This window comes from Hemiscyllium ocellatum, chromosome 44 (genome assembly GCF_020745735.1).
Source record: "Hemiscyllium ocellatum isolate sHemOce1 chromosome 44, sHemOce1.pat.X.cur, whole genome shotgun sequence".
Classification (NCBI taxonomy): Eukaryota; Metazoa; Chordata; class Chondrichthyes; order Orectolobiformes; family Hemiscylliidae; genus Hemiscyllium; species Hemiscyllium ocellatum.
This window is the reverse complement of record NC_083444.1, coordinates 32,382,877-32,400,178: the sequence shown is the minus strand read 5'-3', so window position 1 is coordinate 32,400,178 and position 17,302 is coordinate 32,382,877. Positions and strand designations below refer to the sequence as shown.

The window sequence follows — 17,302 nt, the reverse complement described above, 5'->3', positions numbered from 1 at the left end:
TACAAAGGGAGAGGAGTTACAAAGGGAGCGGGGTTACAAAGGGGTAACGGAGAGAGGGGGAGCTGTTAAAGTGGGAGAGGAATTCCAGAGGGAGAGCAATTCCGGGGGGAGAGGGAGTGAAAGTCGGAGTCATTCGTTGAATCTTGGGGGAAAGGGAGGACCAGAGTCTAACAAGGAGAGGGGACTGGCTGGGGCGACCTCTCCAGCAAATTGCAATTATTACTTCCCCAAGGCCTCGTGGAGGCAGTGCTGCCCAGCACAGAGATCATCCATTCTGCATTTACCTATCGCCTATAGACTGGGGACACTGCCCTCTGGAAAGTGCCATGCTCAAGCTGAGCCAGCGTTGTGCCAACTGGTCATGCCTCAAATCAGTGCTGTGTGTGCTCAGTGTGGCCTTGTTGTGCCAATGGCTGCTGGTCCAGAGAGGAGGGGGGCGGCTGACCCTCAGGCTGGTGAAACCAGGCGCCAGTCCAATGCAGGAACACCTCCTGCTGGTCGAGAACTCCACCTGCTGGCAGATCATGCGGGGGACAGGCACGAGGTGGAAAGGGCCCTCCTCAACTGTATTACTGAGGGAGAATATCTGAACATGACCCGAAATTGCAGATCGTTTGTGAGGGCCCGCAAGTATATCACTGTCCCCCTGAGCCCTGAGGAGAAACACTTCCCCTTGGCATACTCCATGGTCATCCACCAGAGCATTGAGATGTTCGAGAGGCTTCTATGGAGCATTTACGCCCCATAGAATGTCTACTGTATCCAAGTGGTCCGCAAATCCCCGAGTCAATTTCATGCGGCCGTTCGGGCCATCGCTTCGTGTTTCCACAATGTCTTTGTCGCAGCCAAGCTGGAGTGGGTCACCTATGCTGGCTGGAGCAGAGTTCAGGCGGATCTCAACTGCATGAACGAGCTGCTGGAGAGCCCTGTCCCCTGGAGGTACTTCATCAATGTGTGTGGCCAAGACGTCCCCCTGAAGACCAACTGGGAGATAGTCCGCAGCCTCAGAGCTCTGAACGGCTCCAGCGTGATTGAGTCGGATCCTGCACCAGGGTTCAAAAAGGTAACCGCCTTCCTGTCTGCTGGGCCTCTCTTCCTCCAAGTGTTTTCCATCCTCCCGCCCGCCATCATTTCTCTCTCCCCTCCAGTCCTACACTCCTGTCTGTACAAAGAGAGACAGGGTTGTTAAAACTGTTCAGTTGCATGGACGAAGGTTCAGAATGTACCAAGGAATATAGAGGAGTTGGAGAGTTGAGCTGCAAACAGAGTAGAAGGGCAATTGATGTTTCTGGTCGGAAACTTTCATCAGAACCCGGGGAGAGGAAGGGGCTGCAGAATAAATGGGGGTGTGGGGCTGGGGAAAGGTGGGTGGGATGGCAATTGGTGGATGCAGGGAGGAGGTGGCTGTGATTGGACAGTGGGTGGGGTGGAGCAGATGGGTGGAAAGGAAGATGGTCAAGTGAAAGGGATGGGATGGATACAGCCTCAGATGGGAGGGATATAGACAGATTACGAGAGTATACAGGCATGTAGGTAGGTTAAGAGTGTAGGAGAAAGTGAGGACTACAGATGCTGGGGATCAGAGTCAAGAGTGTGGCACTGGAAAAGCACAGCGGGTCAGGCAGCATCTGAAGAGCAGAAGAATCAATGTTTCGGACATAGGCCCTTCATCAGGAATAAGGCTTGTGGACCAGGGGGCGAGAGATAAGTGGGATAGGTGTGGAAGGTAGCTGGGAATGTGATAGATAGATGATGTTATGCGGGGGGAGGGGGAGGGAGGGGGTGTTGTGGAAGGTCAAGTGGACAGGTGGGAAGGAAGATGGACCGGTCAGGAGGGTGTGGCTGAGTTGGAGCCTTGGGACTGCGATAAGTTGGGGTGGGGAAATGAGGAAACTCGTGAAATCGACATTGATCCGTCTGGTTGCACGGTTCCAAGGTGGAATATCCAGGCATCAGCTAGTAAGGGTTTGGTGATGGAGGAGGCCCAGGACCTGCATGCCCTTGGTGGGAGGGGGAGTTAAAGTGTTCAGCCACGGGGCGGTGGGGTTGGTTGGTGCGGGTGTTCCAGAGATGTTCTCTGAAACCATCCACAAGTAAGAGCTCTGTCTCCCCGATGTAGAGGAGACCACATTGGGTGCAATGGATGCAGTAGATGACATTGGTGGCGGAACAAGTATATTTCTGTCAGATGTGGAAGGATCCTTTGGAGCTTTGGACGGAGGTGAGGGGAGAGGTGTGGGTGCAGGTTTTGCACTTTTCAGAGGCCAGGGAAGGTGCCAGGAAGGGAGGGTGGGTTGTTGGGGTGTGTGGATCTGACAAGGGAGTTGTAGGGGGAATGATCTCATCGAATGCAGATGGAGTGCAGACGGAAATATTTCCCTAATGGTGCGGTCTGTTTGTAAGTGGCAGAAGTGGTGGAGGATAATGCAATGTATCCGAATGTTGGTGGGGTAGAAGGTGAGGACCGAGGGGTTCTGTCCCTGTTTCATTGGGAGGGGTGTGCTTCAAGGGTGAAGGTACAGGAAATGGAGCAGATGCACTGGAGGGCATTGTCAACCATGTGGGAGAGGAAATTGTAGTTTTTGAGTTAGGACACCATCTGAGATGTTCTGTGGTGGAATTGGTCCTCCTGGGAACAAATGTAGCAGAGGCAGAGAAATTGGGAATAAGGGATGATGTTTTAACAGGGGAAGGGTGGGAGGAGGTGTATTCCAGGTAGCTGTGGGAGTTGGTGGGTTTGTAGTAGATGTCCGCAGTTAGTCGGTTGCCAGAGATGGAGATGGAGAGGTCCAGGAAGGGGAAGGAGGTGTCCGAGATTGTCCGGGTGAATTTGAGGTCAGGTTGGGAGGTGTTGGTAGAATTAATTAACTTTTCAACCACCTCATGTAAATATGAGGTCATGCCAATCCAGTCATCAATGTAATGGAGGAAAAGGTGGGGAATGGTGCCGATGAATGAAGAGGCAGGCATAGTTGGGGCCCATATGGTGCTCATAGCTACCCATTAAGAGTTGAGAGTGAACAAAAGAATGTAAGTTCGGTTCAGAGCATGTAAAGGATTGTTCGTTGGTTGATAGTGAAATAGTCTCACAAACTTGATTGAGTTTTTGAAGAAGTAACAAAGAGTTTAAAGTCTGGTTGAATATTTGTAGATCGGGTGTCCGTTGTTGTGGTTCTGTTCGCCGAGCTGGAAGTTTTTGCTGCAAACGTTTCGTTCCCTGGCTAGGGAACATCATCAGTGCTATTGGAGCCTCCTGTGAAGCGCTGCTTTGATGTTTCTTCCGGTATTTATAGTGGTTTGTTCTTGCCGCTTCCGGGTGTCAGTTTCAGCTGTAGTAGTTTGTACGTGGGGTCCAGGTCGATGTGTCTGTTGATGGATGTTCTTGCCGCTTCCGGGTGTCAGTTTCAGCTGTAGTGGTTTGTATATGGGGTCCAGGTCCATGTGTCTGTTAATGGAGTTTGTGGATGAATGCCATGCCTCTAGGAATTCCCTGGCTGTTCTCTGTCTGGCTTGTCCTATGATGGTAGTGTTTTCCCAGTCAAATTCATGTTGCTGGTTGTCTGAGTGTATGGCTACTAGGGATAGCTGGTCGTGTCGTTTTGTGGCTAGCTGATGTTCATGGATGCGGATTGTTAGCTGTCTTCCTGTTTGTCCTATATAGTGTGTTGTGCAGTCCTTGCATGGTATTTTGTAAACTACGTTAGTTTGGCTCGTGCTGGCTATTGGGTCCTTTGTTCTAGTGAGTTGTTGTCTGAGTGTGGAAGTTGGTTTGTGTGCTGTTATGAGTCCTAAGAGTCACAGTAGTCTGGCTGTCAGTTCTGAGACACTCCTGACGTATGGTAGTGTGGCTAGTCCTTTTGGTTGTGGCATGTCCTCGTTCTGTGGTCTATCTCTTAGGCATCTGGTGATAAAGTTGCGTGGGTATCCGTTTTTGGCGAATACCTTGTATAGGTGTTTCTCTTCCTCTTTTCGCAGTTCTGGTGTACTACAGTGTGTTGTGGCTCTTTTGAATAGTGTCCTGATGCAGCTTCGTTTGTGTGTGTTGGGGTGGTTACTTTCATAGTTTAGGACTTGGTCTGTGTGTTGGTTTCCTGTGTACCCTTGTGGTGAATTCTCCGTTGGGTGTTCTCTCTACTCACACGTCTAGGAATGGGAGTTGGCTATCCTTTTCCTCTTCTCTCGTGAATCGTATTCCTGTGAGTGTGGCGTTGATGATTCGGTGTGTTTTTTCTATTTCTGTGTTTTTGATGATTACAAAGGTGTCATCGACGTATCTGATCCAGAGTTTGGGTTGGATTTGTTGTAGGGCTGTATGTTCTAACCTTTGCATAACTGCCTCTGCTATGAGTCCCGAGATTGGTGATCCCATGGGTGTTCCGTTGATTTGTTCGTATATCTGATTGTTGAATGTAAAGTGTGTGGTGAGGCACAGGTCTAGTAGTTTAAGTATGCCGTCCTTGTTGATAGGTTCGGCCTCCTGTGTTCTGTTATGTATGCCCAGTAGGTTGGCTATTGTTTCTCTGGTTAGGATTTTGTCAATCGATGTGAACAGTGCCGTCACGTGGAATGATACCATGGTTTCTTCTTTGTCTATGTGTGTATTCCTGATGATGTCCAAGAATTCCTGTGTTGATTGTATGGAGTGTTTGGATCCGCTGACTAGGTGCTTCAGTTTTTGTTGTAGTTCTTTGGCCAGTTTGTATGCTGGTGTCCCTGGTAGTGATACTATGGGTCTGAGATTGCAGAGGGCAGAGCGGTAGATGTGATCTATATGGACTTCAGTAAGGAATTCAACAAGCTTCCCCATGGGAGACTGATTCGCAAGGTTAGATCTCATGGAATACAGGGAGACCTAACCATTTGGATACAGAACTGGCTCAAAAGTTAGAAAGCAGAGAGTGGTGGTGGAGGGTTGCTTTTCAGACTGGAGGCCTGTGACCACTGGAGTGTCACAAGGATCAGTGCTGGGTCCTCTACTTTTTGTCATCTACATAAATGATTTGAATGTGAGCATAAGAGGTACAGTTACTAAGTTTTTTGATGACACCAAAATTGGACAGCGAAGAGGGTTTCCTCAGATTACAACAGGATCTGGACCAGATGGGGCAATGGGCTGAAAAGTGGCAGATGTAGTTTGATTCAGGTAAATGCGAGGTGCTGCATTTTGGGAAAGCAAATCTTAGCAGCACTTATACGCTTAATGATAAGGTCCTCGGGAGTGTTGCTGAACAAAGAGACCTTGGAGTGCAGGTTCATAGCTCCTTGAAAGCGGAGTCGCAGGTAGATAGGACAGTGAAGGCAGCATTTGGTATATGCTCCTTTATTGATCAGAGTATTGAGTACAGGAGTTGGGAGGTTATGTTGCGGCTGTACGGGACATTGGTTAGGCCACTGTTGTAATATTGCGTGCAATTCTGGTCTCCTTCCTATTGGAAAGATGTTGTGAATCTTGAAAGGATTCCAAAATGATTTACAAGGATGTTGCCAGGGTTGGAGGATTTGAGCTTTTGGGAGATGCTGAACAAGCTGAGGCAGTTTTCCCTGGAGCGTTGGAGTCTGAGGGGTGACCTCATAGAGGTTTACAAAATTATGAGGGGCATGGATAGAATAAGTAGACAAAGTCTTTTCCCTGGAGTCAGGGAGTCCAGAACGAGAGGGCATAGGTTTCGGGTGAGAGGGAAAAGATATAAAAGAGACCTGAGGGGCAACATTTTCATGGAGAGTGTGGTACGTGTATGGAATGAGCTGCCAGAGGATGTGGTGGAGGCTGGTATAATTACAACATTTAAGAGGCATTTGGATGGGTGTATGAATAGGAAGGGTTTAGAGAGATATGGGCCGGGTGCTGACAGGTGGAACTAGATTGAATCGGGATATCTGGTCGGCATGGACAGGTTAAACCGAAGGATCTGTTTCCATGCTGTACATCTCTATGACTTAATTGGGTACTGCAGATGCTGGCGATTATAGTCAAGATTAGAGTAGTGTTGGAAACACACAGCAGGTCAGGCAGCATCCTAGGAGCAGGAAACCCCAACATCAGGAATAACTTCACAGAGGTCATTATCCAGTCACCAACTCACCCTTTTGTTTACACATGGAGAGTCCTTGACATGGATCCAGCTTCCTCAGAGCCAGCTGAAAGTGAACAGAACATCTGATCGTCTTGTTTATTTTTTTCCGGAAGCAGCCTCAGGAGTAGCAGTCGAAATCGTCCCCAGGCTTAGGAAGGTCAGGCAGCAGCAGCAGGGGTGCAGGCGAGGTCCAGGCTTCAGTAGCAGGAGCAGGCCCAGACTATAGCAGCACTGGTGGTAGTAGCTGCCTGTGCAGCTGAACACAGCTTCAAATTAACAGAAATAAGCAGAAAGAAACCCCAGAATGCAATCACAATAAACTATGAAAATAAAAGTTAAAAATAAACTCCTCCTCAGTAGGAAGACGCCAACAGCAGCACATGATACATACTGAGGCTGTTTCGAAGTCAGTCTCCTCTACTCAAGAGGATTGAAGAATCCTTCATATGCAGGTCCAGCTCCCCTAGAGCCCGCTCTGAGTGAGATGATCCCTTGACTTGCCTGTTTATTTTTCTTCCACTACCATCCAACAGCAGTCATGCTTATTTATCCCTTGTACCCAGGTCATGTGTGCAGGTCTCAGATGCATGAAAAACAACAAGTGTGTAAATCTTAATTTATGTGGGAAATAGAACCCACTCACTTCAATAATTTCAGTCCAAGACAAGATCTGAAGCAGCAGTATCGTCTGATATACTCTTGCAAGAGTGGTGTCTATAAGATAAGCACACCGAGTACAAATCATTTCTCTTTCCCTCCTCCCACTACTCTAAACCCAGCATCCATTCCTATTGTTTATCTCTTGCCTTATCTGGTCTTGTGCGTATCAGTACTGGTTTTGCTTGGCCATTTCCACATCCCTCTGTGTACTATTGTTAGCACATATCCTCCTTCACTGCCATCTGCTTCCTCGCTTGCTAAAGCAACATTTCCTCTCATTCTTCGTCCACATTGAGCCTTATGACCTCGATTGTGTTTTTGCTTTTTGCAGAAGCGGGAAACAGATGCTTATAACTGTTTATACAAGCATATCTAGCTTAACCTACACTCCCCTTCCTCTTTCGTGATTCAGCTTTGTGATTTTCGCAGACAACATTTCTAATTGCTCCTCACAATTTATATTCCATCACCAGGAAGAAAGGAAATAGATAGTCCTGTTTATTTATATTTTATTAAACAATTCACAGTTTATACAAACAATTACATTTACAGCTGTATACAGAGAAACAGCAATTTTACAAGGGAGGGGAATGACAAAGCCAAGCCCCAAACCCTGATAATCAACTGGTGTTCAGGGAAATGAGGACAAACCTAAAATACCAGTTTCAATCATTACAAACAGTAACAATGACATTCATACATATAAGACAGTCCGCTTGTGTGAGAAAGAGCGCATTCAATACAAGCTCCCAAAAAAAAACAGCAAGCCTCTCCCCCACCCACCCCAATCCCTCCCACCTTCTGGTCGCTCTAAGGCAGCCTCCCCCTATGCACCTTCCGGCTCTTGGTCTGCTCTGACACACCGCTCGACAACCTCTAGGACAGCCTGCCCCATTACGCGCCCGGGGCGACAGCGTTGTGGACGGCTTCTGGCTCTCTGTCTGCCCTTACTTACCATTGGGCTCTCATCACCCCAATGCACCGTCCGACCAGTGGACTACCCCGACACACCTTCCCGCGCCTCTAGGACAGGCGTCCCCTTCCCAGGGACGACAGCGTGCAGGGTAACCCACAAGCCTTCTGGATCTCAGCCTGCCCCAATGCGCCTTCTGTTTTTTGGCTGGTCTGAGACACCTTCCGACCAACTCTAGGGCAGCCCATCCAGATTACCCCTTCTCAGGATGACAGCACTCAGAGGGGCATACCCACTTACTAGCTCTAGGGGCAACTGGCATCAGGATGGCGTACCCACCCTCCGGCTCTCGGGGTGACAGCTTTCAGGATGACCCATGAGCCTCCCAGCTCACAGTAAGACCTGCCAGGCCCAAGGACTTGCAAGACAGTGCAGGTGATAAGCCCAACAAACCATATGACAGTTAATTACCAACAAACAGAGTCCTTTCTAGTCCAGAGTCCATTAGTACAGACATTTCTCTTCAAAATATAGAGTCCATTTCCAGGTCTGAGGGGTGGAGAGAGTGCCATACAAGGCCTTGATGAGATCACATCAGAATCAGTCTGTACATTTTTCTCTCATTTAAAACATAAAATAATTACGTTGACAGCAAGTTTCACCTGCCTTTTCCCTGGGATGAAGGTTTTATCTTGTGAAGGAAGGTTGAACAAATTGGCCTTAACACATTTAAGTTTGAAAATCTGAGAAATATTTTTGAAATGTATAATTTTTTCTGAGGTAACATGATAAGATGGTTGATGGGACATTGCTTTCTCTTGTAGGTTTGACAAGATGTTCTGTAGAATAAGATATCGTCAGAGTCCTACAGCACTGAAACATACCCTTTCGTCCAACTCATCCATGCCAACCAGGTATCCTAATTGGAACTAATCCCATTATCCTGTGTTTGGTCCATATCCCTCTAAACTTGTCCTATTTATGTCGTCTGTTAAATCTTGTAATTGTACACACTACAACAATTCTTTTTGGCAACTTGCTCCGTATTTGCTCCACCCTCAGATCTCACCTTAAACCTATGCCCTCTGGTATTGGACTCCCCCATCCTGGGGCTATTCACTTTTATTGATTTCCCACACAATTTTATAAACCTCCAATACTCCAGTGAGAAAAGTCCTCGCCTATCTCGCCTGTCCTTATAACTAAAACCCTGCAGTCCTGGCAACATCTTTGTAAATCTATCCTGCATCCTTTGCAGTTTAACAACACCCTTCCAATAGCAGAGCGATCACAAATTTACCCAGTACTCCAAAAGTGGCCCCACCAATGCCTTGCAGAATTATTTTCCCCTGAGAGGGCTGGTGCACTGTTTAAATCTCTTCTGTACGAAGTTGTGAAGGCTGCGTTGATGAAGTTATGAAAGGGTGAGCAAGCTGACCTTTTTTTAAAAAGAAGATAAGGACCCCAGGGCAACCGATAGAAATGTGGAATTGAAATTGCAACCAGAAGAGCAGTGACCTTCTTGAATGGTGGAGCATACTTGAAGGGCTGATTTTTGCTATGATACTGGTGGAGTCAGGTTATGCCTTAGTTCAAGTAAAGAGTAGGGAGTTTTCTGACCACTCAGCTGAGGAAAGGGCTTTAGTGTCCCTCCTGATAACATGAACCTTGAAGTTAATCTTCCTCTGTGCCAGTCACAGAATTAAATAATTCTTGTGGAAGGATGTTATTCAGCCCATCGTGTCTGTAATTTTTCCACATCTAGTACCAATCTCCTGCATTTCCACACTCAACTCTGGCAACATCCTTGTAAAACTTTTCTGAACCTTTTCAAGTTTCACAACATCCTTCCTATAGCAGAGAGACCAGAATTGCATGCTGTATTCCAGAAATTGCCAAACCAATGTCCTGTTGAGCCACAGCATGACCTCCCAACTCCTACACACAATGCACTGACCAATAACGGCAAGCGTAGCAAACATCTTCTTTACCACCCTGTCTATCTGCGACTCCATTTTCAAGAAACTATGAATCTGCACTCCAAGATCTCTTGTTTCATCATCACTCCCCAGATATTACCATGACGTGTATTATTCCTGCCCTGATTTGCCTTTCCAAAATGGAGCACCTCACATTTATCAACATTAAACTCCATCTGGCACTCCTTGGCCTATTAGCCCATCTGCTCAAGACCCCGTTGTACTCTAAGGTTGACTGGAAACATTACTCTGGATGTAGGTTTGCTCGTTGAGCTGGAAGGTTCATTTTCAGATGTTTCATCACCATACTAGGCAACATCTTCAGTGGACCTTCCAACTCAGCGAGCAAACCTACATCTCGAGCCTCAACCTGAACTACAAACCTTCTCAAACCTTGCTGATATATTACTGTCATGTATGTCGAGTTACAGTAAAAAATGTTGCTTTACAGACAGATATTGATAGATTAAATAGGCAAAAATGTTGGCAAATGGAATACAATGTGAGAAAATGTGAAGTTGTTCATTTCGAAGGGAAATCAAAAGAATAGAATATTATTTATATGGAGAAAGCTTCAGAAAGGTGCAACAAAGGGACTTGGGGGAACTAGTGAATGAAACATGGAAAAATTGCACACGGGGGCAGCAGGTAATTGGCAAGACTAATGGAATATTGGATGAAAACAGAAATTTCTGGAGAGACTCAGCAGGACGGGTAGCATTCGTGGAGAGAAAACAGAGTCAATGTTTTGAGTCTGGTGACCTTTCTCCAGAACTGAAGTGGAATGTTTGCCCTTATTTGAAGGGGGTAGGAGTATAAAAGCCAGGAAGTCTTACTACAACTGTGCAAGGTGCTTGTGAGAGCACAACCGGAGTACTGTGAGCACTTCTGGTCACCTTATTTAAGAATACATGTTGTTTCAGTGTAAGAAGTTAAGAGAATGTTCAGTGGGATGGCCCCATTATGGAGAGATTGTCTTAAAAACAAAAGGCTAAACAGGATTCTACTCACTGGAGTTTAGAAGAATGAGAGGTGACAGGATTAAGGGGCTTGACAGGATAAATGCTGATAGGATGTTTCTCCTCATGGGAGAGTCCAGAAGCGGGGGGGGGGGGGGGGGGGGGGGGGGGGTGGTATTGACTCAGAATAAAGGGACACCAGTTTATGACTGAGACGAGATGGAATTTCCTCTCTCTGAAGGTTGTGAATCTTTGGAATTCCTTTCCACATAGAGCTGTCCTTGTATATATTTACGGCTTAGATGGATAGATTCTTGGTCAGTGGGGAATTAAAGATTACGGGGAGAGGGCAAGAACATGGATATGAGGAATGTTGAATCAGCCATGATCCGAGTGGAGCTGGCTTGAGTGATCAAATGGCTGACTCCTGTCCCGACTTGTTAATGGTCTTACATTTACTGATGAAACTGTTCAAAGATGTTATCGCACAACTCTGGAGCAGAAGCGACTTGAACCCGGGTCTCCGAGGCTCACACCGCATGGATCCTAGTTTACTTTATATCATGCACTTGATGCTGATAGGTATGGCTGCAATTCGCACCAACCTGCCTTAGATCAAATTAATGAAGTGAAGCCACTGCAGGTTTTCAAAAGGTAAATCTCCAACCTCGCATCATGCATTGATGAAGCAGCTGCGAATTTGAATGCAGAGAATGTTGTCTGAACTGGATTCAATTAAGTGTTTCACTCGGCACTAGATAAAAATGGCTGGACAACAAAATTGACAATACAATCCCTGATTCATGGATCTTGTTTTGGAGGACAGGTTGGTAGGTTGGTAGGTGGGAATGATCCACACAGCTGGGACATATAAACATCACGACCCGGAGCAGGAGAAGATGATTTGGCCTTACATGTGGCCCACCATATTATATGATCATGGCTAATCCTCTATCCCAATGCCATACTACCACTTTCTCCCCGTGCCTTTGATGCTTTTGAAACCTAAACATTTGTTAGTCACATTCTTGGATATATTCTATGATTCAAACTCCAAAGCTTTCTGTGGTACAGAATTCCATAACTTCACTATCCTGTAAGTTAAGAAATGTTTCCGCATCTCAGCCCTAAATAGACAACTGCTTTTATTCAATACGTCAGTGATATCAATTTGGAGTATGTGGCAAAATGCCCATATTGGGGCAATGATAAACCTGGAGGATTAGCAAATGGTGAGGACGATGTAAATTGTCCAGAGTCACCACAATGAACAGACAGCATCCAGTCAGAGGTGAATACAGAAGAGTGTAAGGTGATATGTTTTGGGAGAAGGATGTGGAGAGCTAATAGAAATGTAATGGCACAATCATAAAGAGTGCACAGGATTAGAGGGACCTGGTGATAAACATTCATCAACATTAGAAGATGGAGAAGGCCATAAGAGGGTAGAAAAGCAGAAGGATTCATAAATAGAGGCATTGATGCCAAAAAATGCTTGAGTTATGCTGCATGTCGAATTGTTTTAGCCCCAGTTGGATTGTTGTGGACATTTCCGGTGACTATAAAATGATGTGAGGGCCCTCAGTACAGGAAGAAGAGGAGATTTCGCAGAATGGTGCTAGGGATTAAGTTGGATGGCTCAGTTGGAAAGGTCAACGATGCTCCCATTGGAACAAAGGAGAGTGAGGTGAGGTTTATTGAATATGTACAGGGTTAGCACTCGGTAATGAAGTCAAGGAAATATACTTCGTTGTTCACCGATTGTACAAGTGCATTGGAATGCAGATGTAAGATTTTGGGTTAGAGGCATGGTGGGGGGGATCTGAGGAATTGAAACGTAAATGAAGCCTATCTACATTGGTATGAGATGATGACGAGTTCCGATGTAAGTTAGAGAAAAAAAGAGATCTCCTCCCATACATACAAGGAACAAGAGTAGGCCATTGGCCCTTTTGATTCTGTTCCACCGTCCACATTCCTGCATACCATCGATAATCTATCCTCCCCTTGGTAACCAAGGATCCATATCTCCTATGCATGATGCCACAAGGACCAAGGATAAAAGATACTCTTTGACACAATGTGAATAAAGCGTCTTGTGTCTTGCGGAAGGGGTGGTACGGTGTCTCAGTGGTTAGCACTGTTGCCTCATAGTGCCAAGGACCTGGGCTCGATTCCAGTCTTGGGTGACTGTCTGTGTAGAGTTTGCACGTTCTCCCCATGTCTGCAAGGATTTCCTCCAGGTGCTCTGATTTCTTGCCACAATCCACAAAGATGTGCAGGCCAGGTAGATTTGTCGTGCTAAATTGCCCATAGTATTCGGGTGCATTAGTCAGGGGCAAATATTGGGTAGGGTAATGAGTGTGGATGGGGTTGCTCTTCAGAGGATTGGTGTGGACTTGTTGGGCCAAATGGCCTGTTTCCATACTGTAGAGAATCTAATGTGTGGTGTCCTTCACTCTGAGGGAGGAGCTTTGGATTCAAGTCTTACTGCAGGAGCTGATGGCCATAGGAATGTGCCTTCATTGCTGTTGTGACACACTCAAGGGTATGGGCCAAGTGCTGCAAAATGGGATGAGAATAGCTCGGAGCTTGTCTTTTTCACCAGTGCAAACACGATGGGCTGAAGAGCAACTTCTTCTTTTGGTGCTCTAAACCTCAATAACCAGAGAGCACGAAGTTATAGCATCATACAGTATGGAACAGACCCTTCAGTTCAACCTGTCTGCGCTGAACTTGTCCCATTTGCCAGCCTTTGGCACATATCTCTCTAACCTATTCCTATTCATGTCCACATCTAGATGCCTTTTAAATATTGTCATTGTACCAGCCGCCTCCACCACCTCTTGGTTGCTCATTCCAGGCACACATCACCCACTGCGTGAAAAACTAACCCCTTAGGTCTTTCCCCTCTCACCTGAAACCTATGGTTCTAGTTTTGGACTCCCCCACTCTTGGGAAAAGACCGTTAGCTATACTCAGCCGACGTGGAAGGAATCAAAATGGGGCAAGAACAGAAAAGGAGATCAGCTAAACACTTCTGAGCAGCAACAGAAAAGTGCAGCCAAGCATGTATGTAATCTAGCGAGCGTACTGAAACTGGCTCCAGCTAAGTGTGAAGGCAAGAATACCGAAACAACACTCAACAGCTTTTGTAGAAGTTTAAGGTCAATGATCTAATGCTAAACGTCATGTACCTAGATCAGGATCTGATTGATCAGTTGTGTTGCTAAGGCTTGAAATCAAAATGTAATTCATGAAAAGGGAACGCTGATTTGTGTGTAAAAGTGTGATTGCAACTGCCTCTTGCAGACTCTCCAGGCAAGGGTGGGCTTTGACCCGGCTGGTTGAGTCTTCTTGCATGTATGTGATACAGGAGGCTGTGTGAGGTGTATACTATCATCTGGCTGATTATTTCAACATCTATCCATGCTCCTCCTGATTTTTTGAACTTCTGTAAGAATACCCCTCAGTATCCGACACTCCAGGGAAAGTAGCCCCAACCTATTCGACCTCTTACTGTAGCTCAAACTCTCCAACCTCGACAACATCCTGGTGAATCTTTTCTGCACTCTCTCAAGTTTAACAATATCCTTTCTTTCGAAGGGCGACCAGAATTGTATGCAGTATTTTAAAAGTAGTCTCACCAATGTCCTCTACAGACAATAGATCACACTTGGTAATGGCAAAGGCATATCAGAGATAGTCAAAGACACTCCTTCTTATGGACAATAGGTGCAGGAGTAGGCCATTCGGCCCTTCGAGCCAGCACCACCATTCATTATAATCATGGCTGATCATCCACAATCAGTATCCTGTTCCTGCCTTATCCCCATACCCCTTGATTCCACTAACTTTCAGAGCTCTATCCATCCCTGTTACAGCTGCAACATTACATCCCAACTCCTATGCTCAATGCAATGACCAATGAAGGTAAAGGTATCAAACACATACTTCACCACCCTGTCTATCTGCAATGCAACTTTCAAAGAACTAGATCCCTGCACACCATGTCCTTCTCTCTAAGGCAAAAGCTCTGTGTTCAAGTCCCACTCCAGGAGTTGATGACCACAGGAAAGTATCTCCATTGCACTGGTGAGGCATGGAAGGCGATGTTCCCAGTGCTGGAAAATGAGAGTGGAGTAGCAAGGAGCCTGTTTTACCAGCGCAGACACGATGGGCTGAAGGATCTATCTTTCTGGTGCTCTCAACCTTTAAGACCAGAGAGCACAGGTTGAAGTGTATTTTTGGAGCCATATCCACTGGGAGAGTTTGTGGATGAGTTTTATATTTGCTCAGCGAATGAGCATTGGGAGATGGTTTGGGAGGCAGGGATATGGGGAATTAGGCAGGTGACTGGCACTGGGCAATAGGAGTGAGAAAGGACTGAGGGGCTGAATGGCCTTGTTCTCCACTGTAAGGTGAGAGAAGGAGTGTGCATGGATCTTGCTGGTGCTGGGGACAAGGAGATTGCAGAGGAGCTGGGGAGGGGAAAAGCCATAGGCAAAGTTGGAAAGCTATCATTTCTACTTTCTCGTCTCTCTGACTTGCGCTTGCCTTTTAGAAACATTAACAATACCACCACGATACCATCTACCAAATAATCTTGACGGCGCAACAGAAAGACCAGCCGAACATCAGCACCTCCATCTTCGTGGGCAGTGCCTACTTCATGGCCACCAGAGAGTTTGTCGGCCATGTGTTTGACAGTGCCGAGATCCAGTCTTTCTCAAGTGGTCGGCGGACACCTACAGCCCGGACGAGCATGTGTGGGCTACTCTGCACAGAATGCCCAATGTTCCCGCCTCTATCCCGTACACCCAAGGAGCCATCAGGACACTTGGCCGGGCAGTAAAGTGGTCCTTCGAGGCTGGTGACGTTGCAAGGGGTGCCCTATAACCTCCCTGCACGGGAAGGTATCGCCACTTGGTTTGTGTGTATGGGGCAGGAGATCTACAGTGGTTGGTTCGTCAGAGATGTTACTTTGCAAATAAGTTTGACCCCAACAATGACAACACGGCAGTACAGTGCATGGAGGAATATCTCCGAAACAGGACACTTGTTAAAACTGGGGCTGGGTTGAAGGTTGGGACAGAGTAAACCTTGGTGATGGTGGTAGGGGTGGTGGGTGAGACATCAGAAACGCTGAGAGACTGGGCACTGTGAAACTGGGCAAAATGAGACCGTATACTATAACATTGGCTGTTGTGGAGGCCAGGCACTGTGAAACTGCATGCTGTAACATGGCTACTGTAGCACGAGGCAATGTGAGGCTAGGCACTATAGTGTTGGGCACTGTGGAGATTGGATACCTTAATACTATCCACTGTAACACTGGGCACTGTGAGACTGAGCACTGTAACATTAGTTACTGTGAGAGTAAAAATGTGTGGTGCTGGAAAAGCACGGCAGCATCCAAGGAACGGGTGAATCAATGTTTCAGGTATAAGACCTTCATCAGGAATGTGGGGGAATAAGGGTGTTGAGAGATAAATAGAGTGAGGGTGGGGCTTTTGGGGATGGTAGCTGGGAAGGTGCTCGGAAAATCCAGCTGGATGAGTGATTGTGATTGGTCGGTGGGGAAGGTCGGACATATAGTTAGGAAGGAAGATGGACAGGTCAAGAGGGGAGAGCCGACTTGGAGGGTTGTATCTTTGATGAGGTGGGGGTAGAGGAGAGATTTGGAAACTAGTGACGTCAATGTTGATGTCAAATGGTTGAGGGTCCCAAGGCAGAAGATGAGGTGTTCTTCCTCCAGTTGTCAGATAGCTTGGATTTGGTGAGGTAGGAAGTGTCATTGTGGAGTGGGAAAGGGAGTTGAAGTGGTTAGCCACAGGTCAATGGGGTTATTTGTGCCCACTCTCACAGGGACACATTCACCAATAATACTCAACACTGCACAAGTGGGCACTGCATTACTGGAACACTGCACGAGTGGACACTGCATGACTGGAACACTGCACTAGTGGGCACTGCATTACTGGAACATTGCACTAGTGGGCACTACATTACTGGAACACTGCATTACTGGAACACTGCACTAGTGGTCACTGCATTACTGGAACACTCCATTACTGGAATACTGCACTCGTGAGCACTAAATTACTGGAACAGTGCACGAGTAAACACTGCATTACAGGAACACTGCACTAGTGGGCACTGCATTACTGGAACACTGCCCGAGTGGGCACTGTACAGCTGGACACTGCAAGACCACTGTTTTGACCATCACTTTTTTTTTTAGTTCCAAACCAAAATGAGAAAAATATGAGTCCAAATTGAGAATTGAACTTTGAACAGTGGCTAGTTCTTCTTTAAAAAAAATGGAGAGACAAAAGACTGATGTTTGCTGTTAGAATCTAGCCAGGAAAGATAATGCAAGTGAATTACTGCTCTCTGAACACAGCACACGTTTCAGCACCGAGATGTAGTTCTGCTCAGGGACTGACAGCTGGATGGATATCGAATGGGTCAGTCAGTAAGAGGAATGCTGCCAAGCAGGTAACCACAGAGAATGGTGAGAAAGAAAGTGAAAACCATGAGTGACCTCGCTCTGACTGGACTTTGGGCTTGGAGGAAGTTCTTCTTTGGAAGTTGTTGGACTGGTCTGGTCTTCTTTTTTGGTTTGACTTTGTCTAGTTATTTCCCCAGTTGTTAACTTGTTAAAAGGTCTGAGATGAGAATGTGAGTCTTCAGAAATGAGTATTAGTCTCCACA

The 17,302-nt window shown here is 46.5% G+C and overlaps 1 pseudogene; it reads left to right on the top strand.

The window, feature by feature from the left end:
- The first annotated feature begins 409 nt into the window (after positions 1 to 409).
- LOC132835330 (beta-1,3-galactosyl-O-glycosyl-glycoprotein beta-1,6-N-acetylglucosaminyltransferase 3-like) lies at positions 410 to 15,685 on the top strand (annotated as a pseudogene).
- The last annotated feature ends 1,617 nt before the right edge of the window (positions 15,686 to 17,302 follow it).